Source organism: Rhinolophus sinicus, linkage group LG13 (assembly GCF_036562045.2).
Source record: "Rhinolophus sinicus isolate RSC01 linkage group LG13, ASM3656204v1, whole genome shotgun sequence".
In the NCBI taxonomy this organism is placed as follows: domain Eukaryota; kingdom Metazoa; phylum Chordata; class Mammalia; order Chiroptera; family Rhinolophidae; genus Rhinolophus; species Rhinolophus sinicus.
The window spans coordinates 33,714,980-33,738,937 of record NC_133762.1 but is presented as its reverse complement, the minus strand read 5'-3'; the positions used below and the strand labels follow the sequence as shown (position 1 = coordinate 33,738,937).

The following is a 23,958-nucleotide window of genomic DNA, read 5'->3' as shown; positions in this document are numbered from 1 at the left end:
GGGGGAGGAGCCGAGGGGCGGTGCCGAGCTTCGCGGGGAGCAGAGCTGGTTTCTGTCCCTCACCCGCAGCGGAGGCTCCGGGACTGACGGACAGAGCCGGGGCCGGGAGCCTCCGGGGCAGGGCTCGGGAGAGCGGGTGAGTTCTCTAGCGGCGCCGCCTCCCTGCTGCGCTCTGCGGCTTGACCCGGTAGGGGATGAGGATGGCGGCGGGGAAGTGGTCCCGGCCTCTGACAGTCTGGCTGGGGGTGTGTGCGGCGTTTTGGCCAAGGGCCAGTGGCTTAAGATAATTGGGCGGGGGGGGGGCAGTAGAAAGGCGGGTAGCGGGAGCTCAGGACCAGGGAGGCTGGCTGGGGTGGGGGCGTTCTCCCGGGTCTCGCGCGCCAACGATGAGGCCGGGGTGCGGGGCGCATTGGCAGGTTGTTGGCTGGGGTCGCCGTGGCCGGATCATGGGGCGGCTCGGGGGATTTCGGCTGGACTCTCGGGGTCACCGTCTGCCGGGGGGTCGTAATGCCGGGAATTGGGAACCACAACCAGCATCAAACATCCCCGTTGTCCAGCCTCCGGGCCCGGCTTGGGGGCGCCGCCCCCTCGCGTGGCCGCGCTTGGTCCCCTCAGGCAGCGGCGGGGCGCAGAGAGCGCTCCTGCCGGAGCGGGAAAGGTCCCCAGGGCAGGCGACCCCGCGTGTCCACCCGCCCCGCAGCGGGATCCAGCTGACAGAGCCCTCCAGCCCCTGTGAGACCCCGCTCATGGTTGTTCCGGGGGAGAGGTGCGCCGGGCCTCTCCAAAGGGCCGCGTGCGCCGGCTGCTGGGTACCCAGCTCCCGGAGCGCTCTTCTCCTCCCGAGTCCCGCGCTTCGACTCCGGCGGGAGGAGCGCCCCCGACCGCCTAGGATGGGCAGAAACTGTGCAGCTTGCCCCAGAGAGGTCGCACAGGGGGGTCTCCCCAAGGTCACCAGGACCGCCCAGGCTGAGCTGCCAGACCGCCCCGAGAGGAGAGCAGGGAGGAGGAGGCGCTCGCTGCTGCCTCCTTCCCTGATGCAGACTCCCGCCTTCCCGCCTCCTCCTCCGCCGGTCCGGGCCCAGCTTCACTGGAGACGCTGGTGATGCAGCTCCCAGCCGCGGGCGGATAACTGAGCCTCCGCGAGCTTTGAGTCTGGCCCTCCCGGGCACCTCCGGCGCCGACAGAGAGAGACTCGGCTGCTTAAGCGCTTCTCAGAACCGAAAGCCGAGCTGCTTGCGCGCCCATGTGATTGGATTCCACATAATGGGCCCCTGTTCTCGCTGTCAGAAGCGCCCACCAGCTCCCGGCGGTCCCGGGCACCAGGTGCCGCCTCTGAATCGCCCTCTGTGGAGGACCCGGGCCCTGAGGTACCAGGCGCCCTTGCCCGCAGGGATCTCTCGGGAAGGGGCCTGTGGTTAGCTGCCTCAGCCCGCGGGGATACTTCCTTGTGCCCTGCCATTTCCTGCGGCTCGTACAGCACCGGGAAAACCCCTCCATCTGGGAGGCCTCCTCCTAGGCAGGTAATAAAGCTTCTTAGCTCACTCAACCAGTGACATGGCACTTGGCCTCTCGGAGCCTCAGTTGCCTCTATAAAATGGGGCTAAGAATCAGGCTGTGGGGGAGGGCTGGGAGAGGACCCATGGGAAGTGCTTGGTGCAGTGGAGCATGGCAGGATGAGTGCTTCTAGGTAAATGCTGGCGCCTTCCATACTGGTTTTGAGTGGGGCGTGTCTCTTAGGCAGGGGCAAAAGTGGAGCGCCCTGGTAGGTGGTTCTGCAGGGGTCGGGGGATTTTCTATATCTCCTTCCCTCAGCTCTGTCAGAAGGAGCCAGCTTGCAGGCAGCTGGTGGGCGCTGGTGAATCCTTTCAGCTGGCAGCCTGCTCACAGGGCCTTCCCACACAAATCCCCAGCCCTTTCTCTCCCACCTGCTACCGGGATGTTGGGGACAAGATGTCAACCAGACCACTCTGGATGTCCAACTTTGCACCTTTCTCTCATTGGGAGTCTACCTAACAGTGTCCCCCATCCTGGAACCTTCCTGACCCCTTGACTGGTCCCAGCTCTCCCCAGCTCTGGAATGCCTTCCTACAGGAAGGCCACTTGATCCTTCCTACCCCTCTTTCAGTTTCCCCCGTGTGACTGCTCTGTGGCTTGTGCACTGGCTCTCGTTGCATCGTGGTGCTTTCTGACTCTTCCCTGGTATGGAATGACATGGTGGGTAAGGCCAACGTACGCTTAGATTCTCTCTGGTAATTGATGCTGTAGCGGAGGTTAAATTCTAGTCTAATGAAGTCTGTTTGGCAGCCTGAGCCACAGGGCTAAGAGGTTGCTGACACAGGAAGGCGGGTTTCCCCCCAAGCCCAGAAACTTCCTGCAAAGCCCATTAGGACTCTTTGGAAACTAGGGGCCCCAGGTTCCTTTCAAAACCTGCTCCATCTCCAGAGTGAGCTTTCTCTGACCACCAGAGGCTGCAGCCAGTCTGCTTTTACAGGTCACAGAAGGTACATAACTAGATCCGTGTGCTGTGCTTGGACCCTCAGGAACCCCACCCAACCTTGCGCCTCCCCCAACCTAGCCGTCCTGCACCCTCCACCTGCACCCAGAACTTGGAGCATTTGATATATAGTGAGTCCCAGCTGGCATTTTTCTGGTGGAAACGAGGACAACCTTCTTTATCTTGAACACATCTTAGAGACTGGGCTTCAACTAGGGTTTGAACAAGCCAGCTTCCTACTGAAAGCTACAAAGTATGAAGAGCAAGGGCTCAGGCAGGTCTAGTTCAAGTTATAGCTCTGTGTAAAAGCCCTGCGACCCTGGGTAAATTATTCACTCTATTTTTTAAATTTTAATTTTATTGGGGAATATTGGGGGACAGTGTGTTTCTCCAGGGCCCATCAGCTCCAAGTCGTTGTCCTTCAATCTACTGGTGGAGGGCACAGCTCAGCTCCAAGTCCAGTTGTCATTTTTAATCTTTAGTTGCAGGGAGCGCAGCCCACCATCCCATGTGGGAATTGAACCAGCAACCTTGTTGTTGAGAGCCGGTGCTCTAACCAGCAGAGCCACCCGGCTGCCCCAAATTTTTGCTCTTTGAGACCTGGTTTTCTGTAAAACGAAAGTAATAGTAATGCCAGCTTCATGGGGTTGTGAGGATTCTGTGAGACCATACTGCACAGAAAGTGTTTAGTGCAGTACCTTGTGTGGGCAGGAATGCAGGAAGTGATTCTTCACCTCCACCACCATTTCCTCCTTTGCACTGGGCTCTCAAAGCTCCCATCACCTCCTGTCTGGGGGAGTCAGACCTCTTCTTCCTCTTACTATCAGGACAGGGAAGGCCTCTCAGCGTGGGGGGTGGGGGGCAACTGCCTCCTGGGAATTTGAGTCCAGCAAGGGCCTGTCCTCAGGACGTCTGAGACTGAACCTTTCTCATCTCTGCTTCCGTGTTTCAGGATTCATTCACTCATTTGAGAGATATTTACTCCATCCTAGATCTTGTGCTCCACTTTACTCCATTCCAGACCAAGGGATTTCTAGATGAGTAAGGCAGCTCTCTGGGTTCTCATTCTATGGGGGACAGGCCAGCCTGGAAACAGATAGTGAGGCCACTGTCCTCAACAGATAGGGAGCGATAACAGTTTTGCTGGTAGGAAGAGTGAACAGTAGAGCGATGGATGAACAGATGCGCTCAGGTCCACCAACAGGTTTCATTCCTGACTCTGCCACCCTGTGGCTGGGTGGTGATGGATAGGTACCTTACCTCTCAAGCAGACAAGCTGCCTACCTAGGGTGGTGATGTGAAGAGAAAAGAGAGACCATGTGGGTAAGAAACTCAGCTCAGGGCCTTGTAGCTATTAATCTATGCTTGCAAATGTTACTTGCTGTTATTATTAGTCTGTGATGACCAATAGCAGGTGGGCAAAGTTTGCTGTGGGAACACATTTGAGCCCTTCAGAGACAATTTTCCAGGTGGTGGGTAATATGGGGTAGGCAGCCTGCACAGAGAGAACAGCTTGTGCAAAGGCACAGAGGCTTAAAAGTGCTTGGTGTCTTTGAGAGCAGTGGGCAGGAGTTGCAGCTGGAGCACCGTCCCCACAGGGTGTGACAGAGGCAGGGGCAGCAGGCAAAGCTATGGAGGTAGGCAGAGGCCATCCTGACCAGGGGTCCTGAATGATTAAACACTCGCTGACCCGAAGCAGGCACCCTGCAGCCTGCGGAGGGTTGTCTGATTGTAGCACCCTAGAAAGTCTAGTATTAACTTCTGAAGGAAGGGCTGGGCTGTGCTCATTTGCCGATACATTAACTGTCCCTTCCTCTTTTTCTACCCAGGAAGCACAGAGTTCCCCTCCTTTTCCCTGAGATGCTTCCTGAGATGAGATACTTCCACACCTGTTTCTTTTCTCCTGGGACTCAGCTTCTCATTTGAAGGAAGGGGATGGGGGTAGAGGAAGTGTCCCGATCTGGCTCCTTTATTGATCATAAAAGTGTGCCAAGTGCTTTTCTGGGTGGTGGTCACTGTCCAAGGTCTTTGCTTCCATGGCCATTCTCACCATAGTGGTTGCGTTTATCCCCGTTGCACAGCGGGGGAAACCGAGGCACAAAGGATGAGGTGATTTGCTAAAGGGCATGTAGCTTATATGCAGTAGGAACTCATGTCTGGGGATCGCCAAAGTTTCTATATGCTATCCTATACCAGCTCACTTGTGCTCCTTTTAAATACTTAAAGCTGACTGCAGAATGTCTGGCTTTTTCACTGTATCCCCTTGGAAGCTGGGCAGTAAGCACCGTGGAGATGGGTCACAGCGGGTTGTGCTCTGGGGACCTGGGGACTGCCGCATTCTGTCCCTGCCCTGACCTTTGGGAAGGCCCTGTGTGCAGGCACTTGGTGAGGGGGAGGTGTTTTGGATGCCTCAGAGTTCAGGCGGCATTCCTCAGCCCGTGAGTGTCCCACAAATGTGCCTTAACGCAGGCAGTTTGCAGCTTGATTGATGGACGTAGCAGGTGGTGGTTGAACTCCTCGGTGACCCCAGGAAGCAATGAGTCTTTTAGGAGGGCTGGTCAGAGCATCAGGTACCCACACACCCTACCTGTTTAGAGAAGGCTCAGATTTCCTTGGGAGGCAGAGTTTAGGGCCAGGATGCAAATCCTGGCCGTGCCTTCTACCGGCTCTTCGGCCTCGGACAATTTCTTCATTTCCTTGAGTTTCGACTTCTTCATGTGGAAATACAGATCATATATGTCATTGAGAGGGGGCATAAGTATTTGTAATTACACATAAAATGCCTGGCTTCCAAGTCTTAGATAATGTTGGTGGAATAGCCACATTTTCCTCCATGGTACTTAACCATAATTGTGATTATATGGTTATTTGTGGTCATTACTCCTTTAGTCTCTCACCCACTAGGTCAGTGTTTCTCAAATGGGGGCAGTTTGGCTCCCCAGGGAGCATTTGACAATGTCTGCAGACATTTCTGGTTGTCACAACTGGGGGGGGGGGGCTATGGCATCTAGTGGGTAGAAACCAGGAAGGGAGCTAAATATCTCACCGTGCACAGGACGGCTCCCACAATGAAGAATTATCCCGTCCCAAATGTCAATAGTGCCAAGGCAGCGAAAGCTTAGACCGGACTATGAACTTCATAAAGTCAGTATCTGCGTCTAATTCGTTCAGCTCTGTGTCCCCAGTTGCCCCGCATGATGCCGGGCGCACAGGAGATAATATGCATTAAAGAGATGAACGAGGGCTTGGAAGGCCTTCTGTCCCCTGGAGTCCCAGAGGTTTGGCTTGTGGGACATTTTGAATGGGCAGAAGAAATTTAGATGAATCTGAACGATGACCAGCCAATTAGTAATTCAGGCCCAAATAAATTCAGACCAAGCTATTTTCTTTCCCAAGCAGGTGTTTGGGGGCTTGAATGATCTGAATTGCGATCACCACTGAATTTTGCTCATGGAGATACAGGACCCACCTTTATCTGGACAAGCAGGCTGGGGCAGGGGGATATAGGTGCTGAAAAGGAACGCCCTGTCAGCTGGACCCTTGGGATTTGCCAGGCTGGAGCGCAGCTGCTGTCAGCTTCCTGTTTTTTCCCTTGCTGGTGGAATGAAGGAAACCCACTGAATGGCTGTTTTCCACTGACATTTACAGCACTGTGATAGGCCTTGGATTAATGAGATCAAGCTCCAGTGTGAAATCTGACCAATAACTTGAAGCTTGGCCAACAGGAAGACAGGGCTTGTTTTTTTTGGGCCATTCGATGTCTTTGGATGGCTTTGGCCAGGGAAGCAGGGGTCGTGACTCTGTACAAAAGAAGGGAATGTTTTACGCCCCGGGAGTGTAGAGGCTGGGGTTGTGGTCTCTTTTTCAATGTGTTCAGAAGGTTTATTTTAGTGTGGACTCTGAAATAAATAACTCATTAAAACAAAGGTTCCCCATGAGCCCCAGGCTGGCTATTGAAAGGATCATGCTGTTTTTCCAGGGCTCTCTGGGAGTTTGAAGGGAAAGGTTGGCCCCAAAGGGCGTTTGGACAGGTTAGAGGTACACATTAGTTAGAACTTATTCGAAGGGGGGAAAGGATCTCAGGCACGTGTCTCAAACTTGCTCACCAATTGTCTTGGGTTCCTATAAAGTGCAGAATCTGATTCAGTAGCTCTGGGGCCTGAGCATCTACATTTCTAATAAGCTCCCGCTGGGAGTCATTCTATTGGTCTGCTACTTTGAGTAGCAGGGGTCTGGGGAATCCCAAGTCTACAGGTGAGGGGTCCCCACTGCAACCCACTCCAGCACAAAAGCAAATTCAGCCTGTTGTGCCTGTTTGCATAGCCATCTGCTCTGCTGGCTGGTTTGCAGAATCACATATTTCCTGCGCCCCTTCTCTCTGTGCCCAGGCCTGGGAACAGATGCAAAAGGATGGCTGCTTGCTCTCAAGAAACAACTGAAACAGCCAGAACGAGATGTGAGGGGCTTCTAGAGCTTCCAGAAATGTGTGTCCTGGAGCACACTCTTCTTGGGTCACCTGGTCACCTGGGACTTGTTATGTACATATAGACTTAGCCCTGGGCCCTCGCCCAGCCCACCTGGATCAGGACCAGCCAAAATGGGGCCCTGGGAATCTGTATTTTAGAACAGTGTGCCAACTGGTTCTGATTCACAGCCAGGCTGGTGGAGGGAGGCAGAACTGGCAGCCCGTGGAAATTAATTGCTCAGCAGGGCCCGTGTTAGGTGGTAGTTGTGTATTGCCCGATGGTATCCAGCTGAGAGAGGGGCGGAAACCTTGCCCAATCCACTTGGCAAGCTTGAACTGTATCTGCCTGGAAGAAAGCGTGCATAGCTTTATTAATGTTAACTAATCATTAACATTTGGTACTTATTGTGAGCCAAGCCCTATCTGTCTAACTCTTTCAGCCCTCCTAGCGACTCTGAGAGGGGTGGCCTTGTTACTGATTTTACTGCTGAGGAAAATGAGGCACAGGAAATTTCAATGACTTGCCCCGGGTCTGCCAGCAAGTGGCAGAGCAAGGATTTGCACCCAGGACCTCTGGCTTCAAAGTCCTGGCAGTTCCTCATTACACTCTCTGGCTTTCCTTTGCATGAAAATGCTGTTGCGCTCCATAGGGCTGTCCCTACGCTGAGGGAGAGCCTTTTTCTAGCTCTTCCCCACATGGAGGGAAGGCTAGCAGTGACCTTGGCTGGCTCTGGAGTCAGACTTGGGTTTGATTCCCACTTCTCCCACATACTGCAACCTTGAGCAAGTGACTTGCTTACCTTCTCTGAGCCTGAATTCCCCACCTTGTAAAACAGGAAACATAGCATGCGATGCTACGATTGATCATTTCGCCTCTGCTTGGCCTGTAGGATGTACCTGATACCGCTCAACTGTTATTATTGCACGCGTATCAGCAAAGTCAGCCCCTGGGAGTCATAGACGGCTTCTGAGCAAAGGGGACAGGTGAGCAGAGCCCTCTGCCATTGATGTCCCTGGGGGCTGGGTTAGTTGTTTTGCTCACACAGGTCCCTTGTGTCTATTACTTACCTAGGCATCCCTAGCCTTTGCTCCTTGGCACTGATTAGAGGCCCCAGTGCCTGTGCCAGCCTGGTGAGTTCTCAGAATTTTTGGCTCCCAGAATGGTTCAGAGTCTCAGTCACAACTGGCTTTATTTCCTGTCATCCCAGAGCAAGTACAAGGCACAGATTCTCGCACTTACTCTCTTCAGGGCTCTTAGCCCTTCTCGGTGACTATCGCTGTCGCTAGGTCCTTTCTGGGAACCCTGTAGTCATCACCGGCTCTCCCATGGACTGGGCAGAGAGCCGACACTGCCTTTTAGACATTGCCGATGGCCTGCTAAAGAAATAGGGACGATTTTCTCCAAATTGTCATTGTTTTTTTTCTTTTACATGCAAATTCCAGCTTTTGTTCTCTTATTGGTATATTTCATGCTTTTTTAATTATAAAAGAATACACATTCATTCTTAAAATTTAAACAGTCCCGAAATGTGGAAAATAGAAAGTGACATTTCCCCAGCCATCCTCCCCAGCCACTCAATTCTTTTCCCTGAAGTTTTATGTATCTTTCCATGAATGTCTTATACATATACACACCCATATTCATTTACATGTGTATCCTTTTTTCTTTTTAACACTTCTATACATCACTGTTCTGAAATTTCCTTTTTTCAGCTGATGTATCTCAGCACATGTCAACACAAAGCCATATACCTTAGTCTTTAGGCTCCGTGACATTCCAGTAATAAAAATTTACCATCATTTATTTCTAGTGCCTTGCTGGCAGTTCAGATTGTTTCCAGCTTTTTCCTACTGCAAATGTATGATGCTGAGACGTCCTTGCTTGCACAGTGTATATCTTTGTACACTGGTGTGATTTTATCTATAGGGAAAATTTCCTGCAGTTTGAGCTATGACAGACATTGTCAAATTGTCCTCCCAAGAGACCAAATAATTTCTATTCCCTCAACAGTATGTGTGAATGCCTATTTCCCCATCCTCTTCTCCAACACTGAGTTTTAAGTAACTTTAATCTTTGCCAGTCTGATAGCATAAAACAGAGTTTTTCTGAGTCAGGTTCCACAGTAGTTCAAATTTTGACCCTTTAGACTGTGCCTACATAAAGATTGTTAAATATTCAAGAACTCCATTTTACCTGGATTTATGCTTGGAATCAGAGACATAAAATTCAATTAAGCCAGCTTCTGCCCTCAGGGTGATCCCTGTCTCCTGGAGGAAGGAGATACATGGACAAATAAAATCAAAGAAGAACAGTGGAGTTCGCGTGTACTAGGGGAATGCATGAACTAAGCTGACTTTTGTTTGATAAGCTCTATTTTCATGAATGTCACAAATGAATTCATAAAATACAGTATACACTACGATGCGGGAGAGGACTTGAAATCCTCCAAAGAAAATGACATGACTAGAAGCAGAAAAATCCTGCAGCTTTCCCCTAGCGGGGGCAGCAAAAAAGTCATTTTGAAATACTCTTTTTGGTCGTTTCCATGTTTACTAATGGGGTTTGTTTGAGGGAGGCTGTGCAGAAACTCAGCCGAGTTTGCGGCTGGCATTGCTAACCGGAGCAGAGGCTGGCCTTAAAAATCCACCACCTTGGAGCTCATATAGGTTGGATATGGGTGGCATGAATAGGCGGTTACTGCAGAGGTTACAAGGAAGTGTGCTCTGAACAGTTCCCATGGTAGAGTGGATGCACCGAATGGGTGTTCAGTGAATGAGCGAGCATCAAAGATGTCTCTATCTTGTAAGGGGCCTCATATTCAAAAGGAAAAAATCCATTTAGAAAGGGGTATGGTCAGCTGATCTATACACCTCTGGGGAGCCACGCCTTAGCTGTACATTTTTTGGGGGTCACCTGTCCTGTATATCTTCATTCACTTGGGATATCTTAATAACACAAGGCAAGGAGCAGATAAGAATATCTGAAACAATGCTGTAGAATGAACCTAACCATTGTTTAACAGCAAATCACCTACGCAGGGATGTATAGAACCAATTGCAAAGCATGCAGGGTTGAAGAGACTGTGAAGTGAAGGGCAATCGTAACTCTTCTTTTCATGGAAGACACAAAAGGGACCAAGAGAGATGTGTCCTTCAGTGTGACCTCTTTCCCCATCAGCCAGGTCTATTTGGTTTGGCTTCGTGCTGCAGCGCTGGTTCCAGGGCAAGGAACCCCTCCCTATGACAGAACTAATGGAACAATCTCAGTGAATTTCAGTCTCTTGGTCTCCCACCTTCCTGTCCACCCATTTCTGAATACCCACCACATGCTGGGCGACTCTATGGCAGGGTGTATAGATGAATAGCATATATGCCTTGCCTTTCGAGAGCATCTAGTCCAAAGGAAGAGGCAGATCGGAAACTAACCATTACTATAGAGCGTTGAGTGCCACAACAGAGGTGTGGTCGCATACCTTGGAACTAGAGAGGAGAAAGAAACCCATTTGGTACAGGGAAGATAAAGAACAATTCAAAGGGAATAAAAAGCATTGAGACACTGTGTAAATAAGAGAAGGCAAGTCGAGTGCTGAACACAATGCCTGGAAAGCACTTAAGGGATCGTAGATATGATTACTACAGCACTTACGCTAGCTCTCAAAGAACGAGGAAGAGTTTGCCGAGGGGAGAGAAAGAAGGGTTTGCCACTCCATGGAACAGCATGAATACAGGCGAGAACATGAGTGTAACGTATTGAAAACTGCATGGGCTTTGTAGCAGAGCAATCGAAATCTGGGTCCAAATCTGAGTCCTGTTATTTACTAGTTGTGACGTTGGGCATGTCATGATAAGCCTCCATTTCCGAATCTACCTATGGGGCTCATGATACCTGTGTTAAAAGGCTCCTTGTGGGGATTAAAGTTAATTTATGTGTAGTACCTGGCACATAGCAGATTCTCAGCAAATGGTGGCTACCATTGCGGGGGTGTGACTCCACCACACCTGTTCAGTGTAGTTGGAAAATCGAGTGTTTAGTGGGTTAGGGGGCATTAGGATGGCCAGAGATAAAGTTAAAATGTCAAGGTCACATGCAGGCTGGCGTGGACTGTCAGGCTGAGGAATTTAGCTTTGACTCTGTAGGCAATGGAGAGGGATTTAATGCTCCCCTACAAGGGAAATACGGACTTGATTTTAAAATAAAACTCTGCCAGTGGTATGGACGGTAAGACATGGAGGCAAAAAAACCACTTTGGGAAATGCTGTATTCCACGTTCCTATCTTGGCAACCCACAGCTCACGTTAGCCTAGCTGTGCTTAAAGCTCTGTTAAGTCCTGCAATCAAGTACTGCCTGGAGAGGCAAATTAGGAGAGTGGTGAAGAGCATGGGCTTCAGTGTCAAGGCCAATGTGGATTTGAATCTGAGCCCTGTTGCTTACTGCTGTGTGACTTTGGCAATTACCCCCATTGAGTTTTAGTTTATCCTTCTGCAAAACGACGATTAATAGTACCTTTCTCATAGGCTTGTGGTGAGGATTAAATGAGATAGTGTAGCTAAAGCACGTAGCTCTAGGAATGTAGTAAGTGCTCAATAAAAATTTATAATTAGAATTTTAAAAATTACATGTTTGACGATGGACCCCCCCCCCCCTTTTTCCATGTATCACCTATTAACCTCCTCTAGAGCTATCAATGTTCTAAAAAAAGAAATCTGCTTCAGACTTTCTGGAGGAGCAGCAGCACTTCCTGCTCCAAGAAACAGTTAAGGAGGGTTGCCAAGTTTTAACACAGTGGTTCTTGGATGCACCTTAGAGCCACCAGGGGTGCTTTTAAAATTCTTAATGCCTGGTTGCATCTTAGAGCAATTAAACTAGATCTCTCAAGGTGGGACCCAGGTGTCAGTATTTTAAAATTTTTTAATGATTTATTAAGGTAAAACAAATATAGAAAAGTACACAAACCCTAAGTGAATGAATTTTTCACAAACTGAACATGGCCGTGTAACTCCTATCCCGCTCTAAAAACTGAGTGTTACCAGTACTCCAAAAGCCCCTCCGATGGCACTTTCCAGTCACCCCTCCCACCCCAAAACCACTATCCTGATTGATAACATAGATCCATTTTGCTGGTTATTGAATTTTACATAAATGGAATCATATGGTACACATTTTGTGTGTGTGTTTGGATTGTTTGGTTAACCTGTGAGAGTCCAATTGTATATCGCTCATTCTCATGGTTGTACACTGTTCCCTTGTGTGAACACACCATAACTCTTTTCCAGACTACCGTTGGTGGGCATTTTGGATAGTTTATACCTTGGGACTATTACAAATAGTGCTATTAACATTCTCGTAAATGCCTTTTGGTGAATGTATATAGACATTTTTGTTGGGTTTATTCATAGGAATTAAATTGCTGGGTTATCGGGTGGGCACACTCGTATGTTCAGCTTTAAAAGATATTGCTGAGCAGTTTTAAAAGTGCTTGTATCAATTTATATTCTCGGTGTATCAGAATTCTTACCAGCAGTTGCTATTTTCTGTCTTAAAAAATTCTTTTTGGCCATTCTGCTGGATATATAGTCTTCTTGCTCTGTGATCTTAATATATGAGGCGTGACAATTAAGTTCCCGAACTTGTTGTAATGATGTTGCTAACCTTTTTTGATATCAGAGGGATTATTCATTATGAATTTGTACCAACTGGACAAACACTTAACCAACTTTACTATTTGGAAGTGCTGAAAAGACTGCGTGAAAAAGTTAGACGACCTGAACTTTTTGCCAACAATTCATGGCTCTTGCATCACAACAAAGCACCATCTCACAGGGCACTGTCTGTGAGGGAGCTTTTAGCCAGTAAACAAATAACTGTATTGGAACATCCTCCCTACTCACCTGATCTGGCCCCCAATGACTTCTTTCTTTAACAGAAGATAAAGGAAATATTGAAAGGAAGACATTTTGATGACATTCAGGACATCAAGGGTAATATGACGACAGCTCTGATGGCCATTCCAGAAAAAGAGTTGCAAAATTGCTTTGAAGAGTGGCATAGGTGCTGGCATCAGTGCATAGCTTCCCAAGGGGAGTGCTTTGAAGGTGACCATAGTGATATTCAGCAATGTGGTATGTAGTGCTTTTTCTAGGATGAGTTTGCGAACTTAGTTGTCCGACCTTGTATGTTCCCAGCATCTCCAGGTGATTCCAACATATAGACAAGTTTGAAAACCTCTTTTCTAAAAGGTTTTGAAAAAGCAAAACACCTGTCGATGAAACTTGATGAAGAAGTGTTACAATGACAAGAGCCTCCCCATTGACTCTCTTTGATATTGGTACCCAGAGATTTTTATAGAACTGATCTGTCTAATCAGCAGTGGAGGATACTTTTGCTGTGGAAGGAGAGTGTGGACGTGTATCCCACTAGAGAGCCTGTCCCTCACCCTCATTCCTCTGTGCTTTATGTGGGGCAAATGGCTCCATCAGGAGTGATCTGGGAGCTGGAAAGAGGCCAGGGCAGGGCTTCAATCTCTTCTTCCTGTTTAAGATCTGAAAGAGAAGGGAGGACCTGAGAAGTGTCGCATATATACTATATATAAGTGCACTATAACTAGTCTATATAGATGTTGTCAGATGAGAAGATCTGGTCTTTGCTACCAGAGGGTAAGATTTTGTGTAGTAGTTTCACTCCCCCAAGCTTGCCCGATACCTTGCACTTGAAAGGTGCTAAAAAATGTTGTCGTTGAAGTCAATATTAGAACTGTGTAACTGTCCCTTGTGAGAAGCACAACTCTCATGGATGCAGAGGAAGGAGTTGGTGGGGATTTAGCTGATCTGATTTATAAATCTGGTTCTCTTTGTAGTTTCTACGCTGTGGCTCACATTTCCTATTTGTTCATTTATTACAAACATATTTTCTTTTACACTCTTGAGCAAAATTCTAACAGCTTTCAAATTCTTATCTGTTAAAATCATCTGGGTCCTCTTGGGTAGATCTCTATTGATTGTCTTTCCTCTTGAGTTCGGGCTATGTTTTCCTTTTTTTTTTTCCCTAGTGATGTTGTATTACATCCTGAACATTATGAATGAGACTTGAAGGGACTCTTGATTGTATTATGTTCCTCAAAACAGTATTGATTTTCTTTTTTAGGTAGTTTACTTGACCAAACTTAAACTCTAAACTCAGTTACCCAGGAGTGGGCAATAGCTGAAATCTTGCTTCAGTTCTGTTAGCCTTAGTTGGGCTGCTTGGAACCTGCCTTTTTAACATGCATCATTCAGGGAGATTTGCGCAGAATTCATACTCAGAATTTGGGGCTACTGTTCTGTGACCCTTTTTTGGGATGTCTCTCCTTAATTTCCCACTGTTGTTACCTGAACGCTGTCCTCTAATTCCTCAAACAGTAAGTGTAAAGGTTTCTATCCAAATTGTAGCCCCACCATCTACACTGACTTGGGCTTGTCCTTGGGTCAAAAGCTATAAAAACACAGGAGCCACCTATTGTCATTTCTTTCTTTCAAGTGTTGACTCTCCTTGAGTTTTTGTATGCTTGTGGTTAAACACATTAGTGCCTTTCAATAGGTTATCTCTCTGTGTCTGTGTGTGTATGGTTTATAATGGTTATTTGTGAGAGGGTAGGTCTGCTAAGAGCTCTTCTGCCATTACTAGAAGCAGAACCTTTCTGATTGATAGTTTTGTTCATTAAAGGCCCCTCAGAGCCCCCCTAGTCTACTGCCTAGAACATAGTCGATGGCAATAAATATTGTCTAAGTGAATGCAGCTTTAAATTTAAAAGTGGAAGTGAATTAGGGGAGAAATTTTCTGGAAGAAAACCCTGAAACTCATTGAAAGCATCAGGTATACAATAGAGAGGGCGTTCAGTAATGTCCTGGAGAAAACGATGAGTGAGTGGGTTGAAATAACATCAGGGCCCCAGATAGCTGAGTGTAGACCAAAGTGGCTAATAAAGTGAACCTGAGATTTCCACGTGAGGAGGTAAATTCAATTATGATAGTAACAGCACTTTCATGGGATTGAATCTCTGGCTTGGGGAAGAATTTACCATGTTTAGCGGAAAGAAAGCTGGTCAAAAGGAAAGGAGAGGTGTGCTTGGCGTTGTGCACACCCAGGAGGAGCCAAGAGGAGGGAATCAAAGAGAAGGAACTTTGGCTGGAAATCAAAGCGAGGAGGAACCGAAGTCATGTAAAGGCCGTCTACTACAGCTTGCTCCTCTCTGTGTGGGGCCCTGGAAGGTCACAGAGCCACTACTCAGAGGCTTCAAAGACTGCACGTTGGATGGAAACTTCGTTTACCAAAATGCAGCGCATCTGGAAACTTCCCGATTTATTCTACCAACAATTTCTTCATTCTGAGAGTAGAAGAGAGAGGAACGTGGTGGCTGCTGTGAATCTGGTTTGGGAGTTGCCGGGTGAAGGGGAAAATAAGAACGTGCTCCCCAGGAAAGGGAACACTGGGAATAGCGGGCTGAGCCCACAGGGGTTTGGAAGGCAGATTTTATGAAATTTAGGATGAAACACAGATATTGGCTGCCTAAGCCTCCGAAGGTAATGACAGCTCCAATTATGCCTTTAATTATTGTCCTTACTCTGCACGTATTTCATTTATTCTCCTTCAAGGACTCCTCTTCACGCTCTCAGTCATGTTTCCGTCGGCCGTCTTCCCTGTCTGGCATTTTTCATTTAGTTCCAAGCAGGGGAGAGATTCAAAATACTTAACCAGTATGGCACCAATCAGAAGACAGGCGAGCCACCACCACTGCAACATCAGCCCCGCTTACAAGTTCCGTAGCCTCTCTGAGTCTCAGCTTTCTCCTCTTTGAAATAGGGACGATACCTACATTGCAGAGTTGGTGCAAGGATTCCTAGACATGTCACATGCAAAGAGCTTGACCTGTGGAAGACGTGCTGTACTCAGCAGCTGCCATTATTACCCTGCCTCCTCTACCTCTGGGCTCATCTCATTTACGTATTTTATAGGTTCTGTGATGATTGTCTTTAGTTGCATTAAGCATGTGTTTACTCTATACTGACTTTGGCAAGTACTGGTACTATTACAAACTGATCTGATTTCTTACTCGAAATGTCCTCTTACGTCCCTGATCACTCATCCTGTAGATTTTCTGAAATCTTCTTGCATTTCATGAGGAAGATCTTTTAAAGCACTTCTGTGTTTTTCAGCATTTTTCCTAGTTCCTTCTTCTCCTCTTTATGTACGTAGATTGGAATTAAGCAGACCCGGGTTTGAATGGTATCCATTCTCTGCATTGCTCTAGTTGTTCCCGTCCTCATTCTTTCTTCCTCTAGTGTGGGGCTTTCTCCTTGGAGTCCAACTCTGTGCTTTTTATTGTCCTTGCTTCCTTGGAATTATTCTCTAAGCCTCAGAGAACAAACAGGATGAAATGCCTTTTTAAATTCCCAACCCAGCTACTTCCTATGTGGCTAAGAACAGCCCTGGCTAAAGGGGAAGAGAGAGCTTGTTAGGGAATGTCTTTGGGGTTTCTGAAGTGAAGGCAGGGGTCTTATTAGGAAGCAGACCATGGTCCCCTTCCTCCTCTATGTTGGTCGTCATGGTGTGGACCATCTTTTTATTTATTTATTTATTTATTTATTTATTTATTTATTTATTTTTAAAATTAGTTTCAGGTGTCAGTGTGGGCCCTCTTGTGGGCTCAGTATGCATGCGGCTACTTCCCACTCCTTAATCTGTGGCAGGCATTACTAATCCACTGGCACACTCATTTCTCCTGTTGTCACACATGGCTCATCACCCCTGCTCTCACAGTGCTCCAAGAAGCCACCTAAGCGTTGGCACGACAGAGGGAAATTGGGCCAAGGAAGTCATGCTGAGAGAGGGAGATGGAGGAGGCAGAGGCCACTGCAGCCTCAGCCAGGGTGAAATGCTGTCCCCTGCTTAATAAACGTGTAACCTAGGAGGGTGTTCTGTGGCCAGAGGTGGCCTCCTTTGGAAAACGATCCTTCCTGCTGCAAGGGGAGTTTTTATCTCCCTGCAAAGGCAGGGATGGAGCACACTCCCCCAAGCCTGGAGAAACACTGTGTGTAATTTGAGTCCCATTTCCCTGTACTTAGCTATTACATAAGCTTTTTTAGAAGACAGGCTGTTTGGTTCAGCACCGTGACTGTCCCTGACTAATGTATTCGTAGACATCGTGTTAGTGTTGTGTGCGCCCTAGCCTTGGCACCTTTGTTCCGTCCCCTGCAGCCTCCCCCACACTGGCATTCTTACCTACAAGTGTGTGGGCCTCTCTGTGGGTTCGGGTTCACAGGGAGCAACTCCGAGTGGAAGACTGGTGTGTGTTCATGGGTTTCCCTTCGCCTGCTCGAGCTGTGGCTTCCTTGGAAGTTTTCGTGGAGCTGAGCCTGAGAAAGCTAAACAAATCCCACGTATCATCCATCAGCATCTATTTGGAATGGTCCTAAAGGCTGCCTAGCCTGGTGGTTACCAAGTGCTGGGCTGCTAATCTACATGATAGAGTGCTTACTCCTAATACTGATGATTGTCTGCCAGGCCAGGGTTGGGGTTCACTGGGCCAGTCTCACCTACAACCAACCCCTCATGTGCCTTCTCTCTCAGCAGCCTCATGAGTGACATGGACCATGGAGTTCCTGGTGCCATCGCTAGGCTTTGTTGAATTGTCAACATTAGATAGTGTTTCCTCGTGGCGGCTCATCCTTGTCTTCTTTGGGCCTGTGCCTGATCCCAGCACTGCCCTCTAGCGACCGGAACGAAGCTAATGCTTTCCCTGGTGGCTTTTGGTAAGGCCTGGTCCTATGTTCCCAAGATGGCCCTGCCAGTTCAGACAGAGCTCAACTGGGCTATTATCCCAGTGTTGGACATGATTATTTTCCTGACAGAGCTCAAGATGCATTAGTTCCTTCATCACTCTTTGTTCTTGTTGAACTTGTAGTTTTTGAGTTCTGCTGCCCTTCCCTTGAGCTCTCCCCTTGCCCCCCAAATCTTGTCAAATTGGGTCATAGTAGATGGCCTTCAGGGGACATGACAAGTCAGGGCCACGCCTAGGGGCACTCACAGGTCTGAATGAAGGTGGAGTTAAGGAGCAGAATCTTGAGGACCCACGTTCCACAACAGATTTAAAACCAGGATGTCTGTCTAGGATGATTGTGTCCAAAGTCTAGAAGATCCATCCCAGCAGGAAGAGGACAGTCAGTCCACAAAATCCCATGAGAATGGGTTTGGGAGCGGGGGTGGGGGGACAAGGCTAATTTCTAATCAGTTATTGGGAGCACCAAGGACCCCAAAAGTCTCTTGGCTTATGAGTAAAGCATCTTTATATTTGGGGGGGGGGACGTGACGCTGTTATTCAAAGAAGCGTGTTGTGGGAGGGTTGGGTGTGCATCCTTTAGAGAGAAAGTGGGTCCCCAGTGAGATCCCAGGAGGAAGGGAAGCCAGTGCAGTGTTTTGTTTTCCTTTTCCCCTTGTGCTCAATGCTCCAGGAAGCACGAGGAGAAAGCACTCACGGCCTTCCTCCAGGCTGCTGCCAGTATTGTGTGGAGAAGAATAGCTGGAGAACATGAAAAAAAAAAATCTTAACATTTTCTTTTAACAGTGTGAACTTTGAGACACTGTCTGACTCATGTTTTAAAGTCTCTTCAATTTGAATTCACCTTCCTTCATGTTGTTTTTCTCAAGGCTCTGGGCTCGAGGCCAAAGATGTGTCACTCACCAGCTCCCCTGGGATTGACAAGTCCCAATGCCTGGGCCCTGTCCTCCCATCTCAGGAGACAGGGACCTGGTTTCGGCCTTCCTACCCTTCCTCAAGGCTGACCCTCACCTTAGGCCTGTAGGGCCCTCAGTGGCCATGGTAGGGGAAGTGTACGTATCTGGTAGTAAGCCCCAGAAAGAGGTCAGTCAGCAGTTCCTTTTGGGGGCCCCATTCCTGCATCCCTAAAAACAGCATTGCTATCTGTTACAGAGCTTTGGGCCAAAAGTCAATCCAACTGGTTTAAATGATAAAGGGGATTTTGTTGGCTTGGATAGCTGAAGTCCAGAGGACCCTAAGTTAAAGGCCCCTGTGTCCCTCCTCTGACTTCTAAGTACTGACATCATCCAAAGGCTGGCTTCCTGCATTGCTGGTGGCAAGATGGCTTCCAGCGGCAAATGCTTCCAGTTCCCAGGTCAACATAAGTCACATGTCTATCCCCAACCGATCACTGAGGCTGGACTTAGGCCATTGCTAACTTGTTCTGGCAAACCAGGTCCCAGCACAGAGTAATGACGGGGGAACTACAAGGGCCACCATCAAACTGTCTTTCAATGGACCCAGGCCTTTCTTCCTTTTCTTGTTTCCCTGGAGGCATAGTCATAACCCAAGCAACACTCTTGTAGTAGTCTTCTCCTTTTGGGGGGAAGAGGGGTTCTTCCTGCCCATCACCCCCTCCACCGGTCCCCAAGCCCCAGCACCTTCCCTGCCCTTTTCCTTCGAGGCTCAGCCTCCTGGAGCTCAGCCTCTGCTTCCCCAGATGTACACTGACTTGGTTTCTCCCCTCAGAGGCAGCAAGGGTTAATGGATGCAGCAAGAGGAATCGAGTTCAGACTGTGTCACACAGCCACAAAGGCTGAATCCAGGCTCACCCCAACAGCCTGACCCTGCCTCGCTGAAGGTCAAGTGCCTTGGCCTCAGACTTCCTGCTGCCCACAATTAGGCTATTCTGGTTCCTCCACGCAGAAATCACACAGTCATTTGTTGGGAAAATTAGGTACCCACTCTATTTTGCCTTGCTTCTGATTTCTCCTCTCAGGTCACTTACACTTCCTGGGTAACCTACCCTGGCTTCCTCAGACCCGTCCCATACCCGCCTTGTCAGCTCAGCCACTCCACCGCCTTGTGGCCCCACGTGCCCAGTTCTCTGCAGGATCGTCCCTTGGTTTGTTCCCATGGCACAGTGGGCTCCACGTCTCCATGCATCTGGTTTTCCTCCGAGTGAGGTCTTCTTTGGGAATCCCCTTTAAGTGTTGATGATGCCATTGCTCTCTCACCTCCTGGCAGTTTGGGCTGTGTCCTCATCACCATCCAGGGCTATCTCTGGATGTACAAGGCAGGTGTGCACAGGTTTCAGGAGGGGGCCAGTCCATAGCTCATCAGAGCCAGGACTTGTGTGGACTGTCCCAGCACCCAGGTCAGCACCTTGTCTCGAGGGGGCCTCCCAGCTTCTGTGTTAGCAGCAGGGTGGCAATTCTTTAATTAGACCAAGCAGGGTTTTCTTGGCTGGGGGTGGGAGGAGGTGTGTGGGTCTATTGGGGGAAACTAGGTCACCTGAAAACCAGTAGTCAGGAGGGAGCTGTCCTGGAGCCCCAGCTCCGGGGAACCCAGAAGGGAGAGGCAGGAGGGGCTGGCAGGGAGAGCAAAGTCAGAGAAAATGTGCTCTGGCCCCTTTTATTGGCCCTTGGGAGGCATTGTCCTCTTTTCTCCAGGGGGCTGGGCAACTGCCCTTAATTCCTGAGCAAACTGCCCAAGCCAGGGAAGGCATTGCAGTGAGTGCCTTCTGTCTCTTCCTGGGGCTCGCCCCTGTGGGACCCAGGGAGGGACCACTGCACTGGGTTCAAGGTTCTGCTCAGTCTCTGTATCCTTGGAGCATGTCACCCACTCCCTGGTGCTTCTGTTTTGTCACCCATCCAATGGGCCGGGACTGTGCCTATCTTGGACCCTGCTGTATCCCCAGCCTTTAGCACCGTCCTGGCATGTGACAGATGCCCAGTCACGACTTGGCAGATGAAATCATGAGCTCATATGAGTGCTTCTCTTATAATATTGTCACCATTGAGGATCAATGGCCAGGTGGGTTTCCCAAATGTCAATCACTTAAAATTTTTGCCAACACTAAATGCCATCATCATTTAATTTTTCTTTGCTACCACCTTGCTAGCTTTCCACTGAAGTAGATTTATTCAAAAAGGAAGTTTTATATCACTACCATCAATAAACAGTAACCGTGAAAACAAATCCACAGAAAACACAACAATGTTATTGTTACTACCTTCTATTCTGGAGACAATCGCTTGCTCAAGGCCATGTGTCTGAGACCTGATTTTTCTTTGTTTACAGGGAGGATTGGTATAGTTATAATGATGTTAAAAGTCTATTTGTACCAAACTGAGAGAATCTGATAGATTACAAAAGAAGTGAAAAGGGTATACTCGCTGTCTCTGAGTCCGTGCTGTGTTAAGCCTTGTCCTGTACTTTTGAAAATTCCTTCGGAGTGGATTCTCTTTCCACGCTTTGGGAAACACTTGGCTGAGATGATGGCTGGGGAAGTTCTTGGAAAGGGATTAAGTGCTCTAACAGTGTAAGTGATTGTTATGAGTATTCTTATTTTCAATCTTAGCATGTTTTTGGTGCCTCCCACGGAGCAGGGGATCGGTAAATACTTAATAATGAGGAAATGAGTAACTGTCTGGGTACAGAATCTTAGGACTGAAAGAGATCTTACAGAATGCGTAGGTCGATCTGACATAGTAGAAATTCTATTGTCCAGTGAGCGGTGGAGAATTTGCCACCTCCTGAGACAGCCACTAGACCACAAGCACCTGGTTGAATTGCTTGTTGGATAGCTTTGTACTGCCCCCCTGTACCTCGGTCCTGTTCTGCCCTGGGGAGACTGCAGCTGGGAGCTCTGGATATTTGCAAACTGCTCTCTCCTTCTGTCTAAGATGGGACTTTCAAACTTATGACCATAGATACTAGCAAGTGATGTCAATTAGTGAAGGAGGTCAGGTGGGAGAAATGGGGGGGGTTAATGGGGACCATGGTCAATTAAAGGGTATGTGCCCCGTATTAAGGGGACAGTCCCATTCTACACCTGATGATTGCTGCCATGTGAGCCCAGCATGGCCAGGGACTGAGATATTCTGAGAAAAGCTGAAAACCTGATTTTGGATATACAGTCTCCACGTTTTAAATGTTAGCAGTGAATTACCGTATTGTAAAACATGGTGTGGACCACAGGTGGCTTCAGGTTAGGTCTGGCCCACAGCCACAAGTTACTCACCACTGTCCCCAAGACTTCTGTTCCCTCTGAGTTGGGCATCCCTGTCCTCTTCAAGCCATGTTTGTGTGTGTTGATTTCCAGAATTCCCTCCCGATGGTCAGCCCCTCTCCATGCCTTTGAACATTGCCAAGCTCCCTCTCAGCCCACGTCTGTCCCTCTTACCTGGTGCACTCCTGCCCATCCTTTGGGATTAGCAGTTGTCCCCTGGGGACAACTGATAACTCCCGGCAGATTGTTACCTCTGTTTTCTAGCTGTGTGATGTTGGGTTAAGTTACTTCATCTCTCTGTGCCTCAGTTTCCTTATCTGTGAAATGGAGATGATGATAGTACCTGTCTCATTAGCTTGTCAGGAGTATTGAATGCATTTGTACATAGGTTGACAGACAGACAGACAGACAGACAGACAGAGATTTCCTAGAAGGCAGAGCTGGTCCCTGATCCATCTCTGAATCAGGGCTTCTTACAGAGCAGGTGTTCATTAAATATTTGACCACGTGAGGAAGGGAGGGAAGGTAAACATGTAGTCCACTAGCTGCCAGTGAGGTTTGACCATCATGACAATACAGTATGATTGAATTCAACTCTCCTGAGCTCCTTTTAAAAAGGCAACCAAAGTACCTATCTAAATGACTAAAATAGAAACCGGTAATAACACCAAATGCCGACAGAGACTGGATCATTCATACATTGCTGTTGGGAATGAAAAATGGTACAGCCACTCTGGAAAACAGTTTGACGGTTTCTTATAAAACCAAACATGTATGTACTGTACAAGCCAGCAGTTATACTCCTGGGCATTCAGTCAGAGAGATGAAAACTTCGTGTTCACACAAAAACCTGTATGTGAATGTAACAGCCCCAAACTGGAAACAACCTGGTGAATGGTTGAACAAACTGGGGCACATCCATAAAATGGAATACTACTCAGCAACAAAAAGAGAATGAACAATTGATACAGGCAACAACTTGGATGAATCTTAAGGGGATCATGCTGAATGAAAAAAGCCAATCCCAAAAGGTCACGTACTGTCTGGTTCTATTTATATAACACTTTCGAAGTGACAAAATTCTAGAGATAAGGAACAGATGAGTGATTGCCGAGGATAAGGGCAGGAGTGTGTTGGGAGAGGGGCTGTTGGGATCTTTGTGTGTTGGAACTGTAGTGGTGGATACATAAACTTACCCAGGTAATGAAATTGCATAAAACTAAACACGCACACACAAACACACACGAGTAGCTGTCAAACTGGGGAAATAGGAATGAGACTGAGAGATTGCATCAATGGCATGCTCCTGGTTGTAATATTATACTGTGGTTTTGCAAGATGTTGTCATTGGGATAAACTGGGTAAATGGTACACGGCATCTGTTTATGTGACTTGTTACAATGGCACGCGAATCTACAGTGACCTCAAAATAAAAAATTTGATGAATGAATTAAAAATCACGGTAAGGTATTCCGAAGAAAAGAATACAAAAGTCAACCAAAGCCAGCTGTTTCCTGCTGTCGTCTGGCCCCAGGTCCACTTGGATCCCGGGACCTTTGCCCTGGAAGCATCACCACGCCAGCCCCTTCCTCATTCCACCTGTCCACCCTCCAGTCTCAGAGCTGGGAGATACCGGAAGAACATTCTGACCCAATCTGAGCACCTTAGGGTTCAGATAAGGCTGAACCCTGGTCTTTAGCCACTTGTAGACAAGCAACCCAGAGGTGGCAACGAAGCAAGAAACCCAGGAGAGATAACAATCACTTCCTGAACCCCGGGGCTATCCCAACCCCCTTGTGATGGAGGCATTTCCACACAATACAGATGTAGACCCCTGCCGGTTTTTCTGTCACCCAACAACCCCCGATTCTCCACCAGCCTTGCCTGTGGGTTCCCAGGTACATTGCATTTACATGTCTCTGCTCTTCTCTCTCCAAACTTGTTTCTCTCTGCTATTAGGTGTATGACATTCTG

At 48.2% G+C, this 23,958-nt stretch overlaps 1 protein-coding gene across 2 annotated transcripts in view; it reads left to right on the top strand.

Annotated features, from left to right (window-relative positions):
- PPP1R16B (protein phosphatase 1 regulatory subunit 16B) overlaps positions 1-23,958 on the top strand; it is a 92,196-nt gene continuing 68,238 nt past the window's right edge. The window contains exon 1 of one of the 2 annotated variants that reach the window (XM_019749132.2): positions 1-136. The gene's annotated coding sequence lies outside the window, so the exon portion shown is untranslated. Of the gene's footprint in view, positions 137-1,401; positions 1,521-23,958 lie in introns of those variants that run through there. The other variant, XM_074318344.1, reaches the window with a different exon arrangement.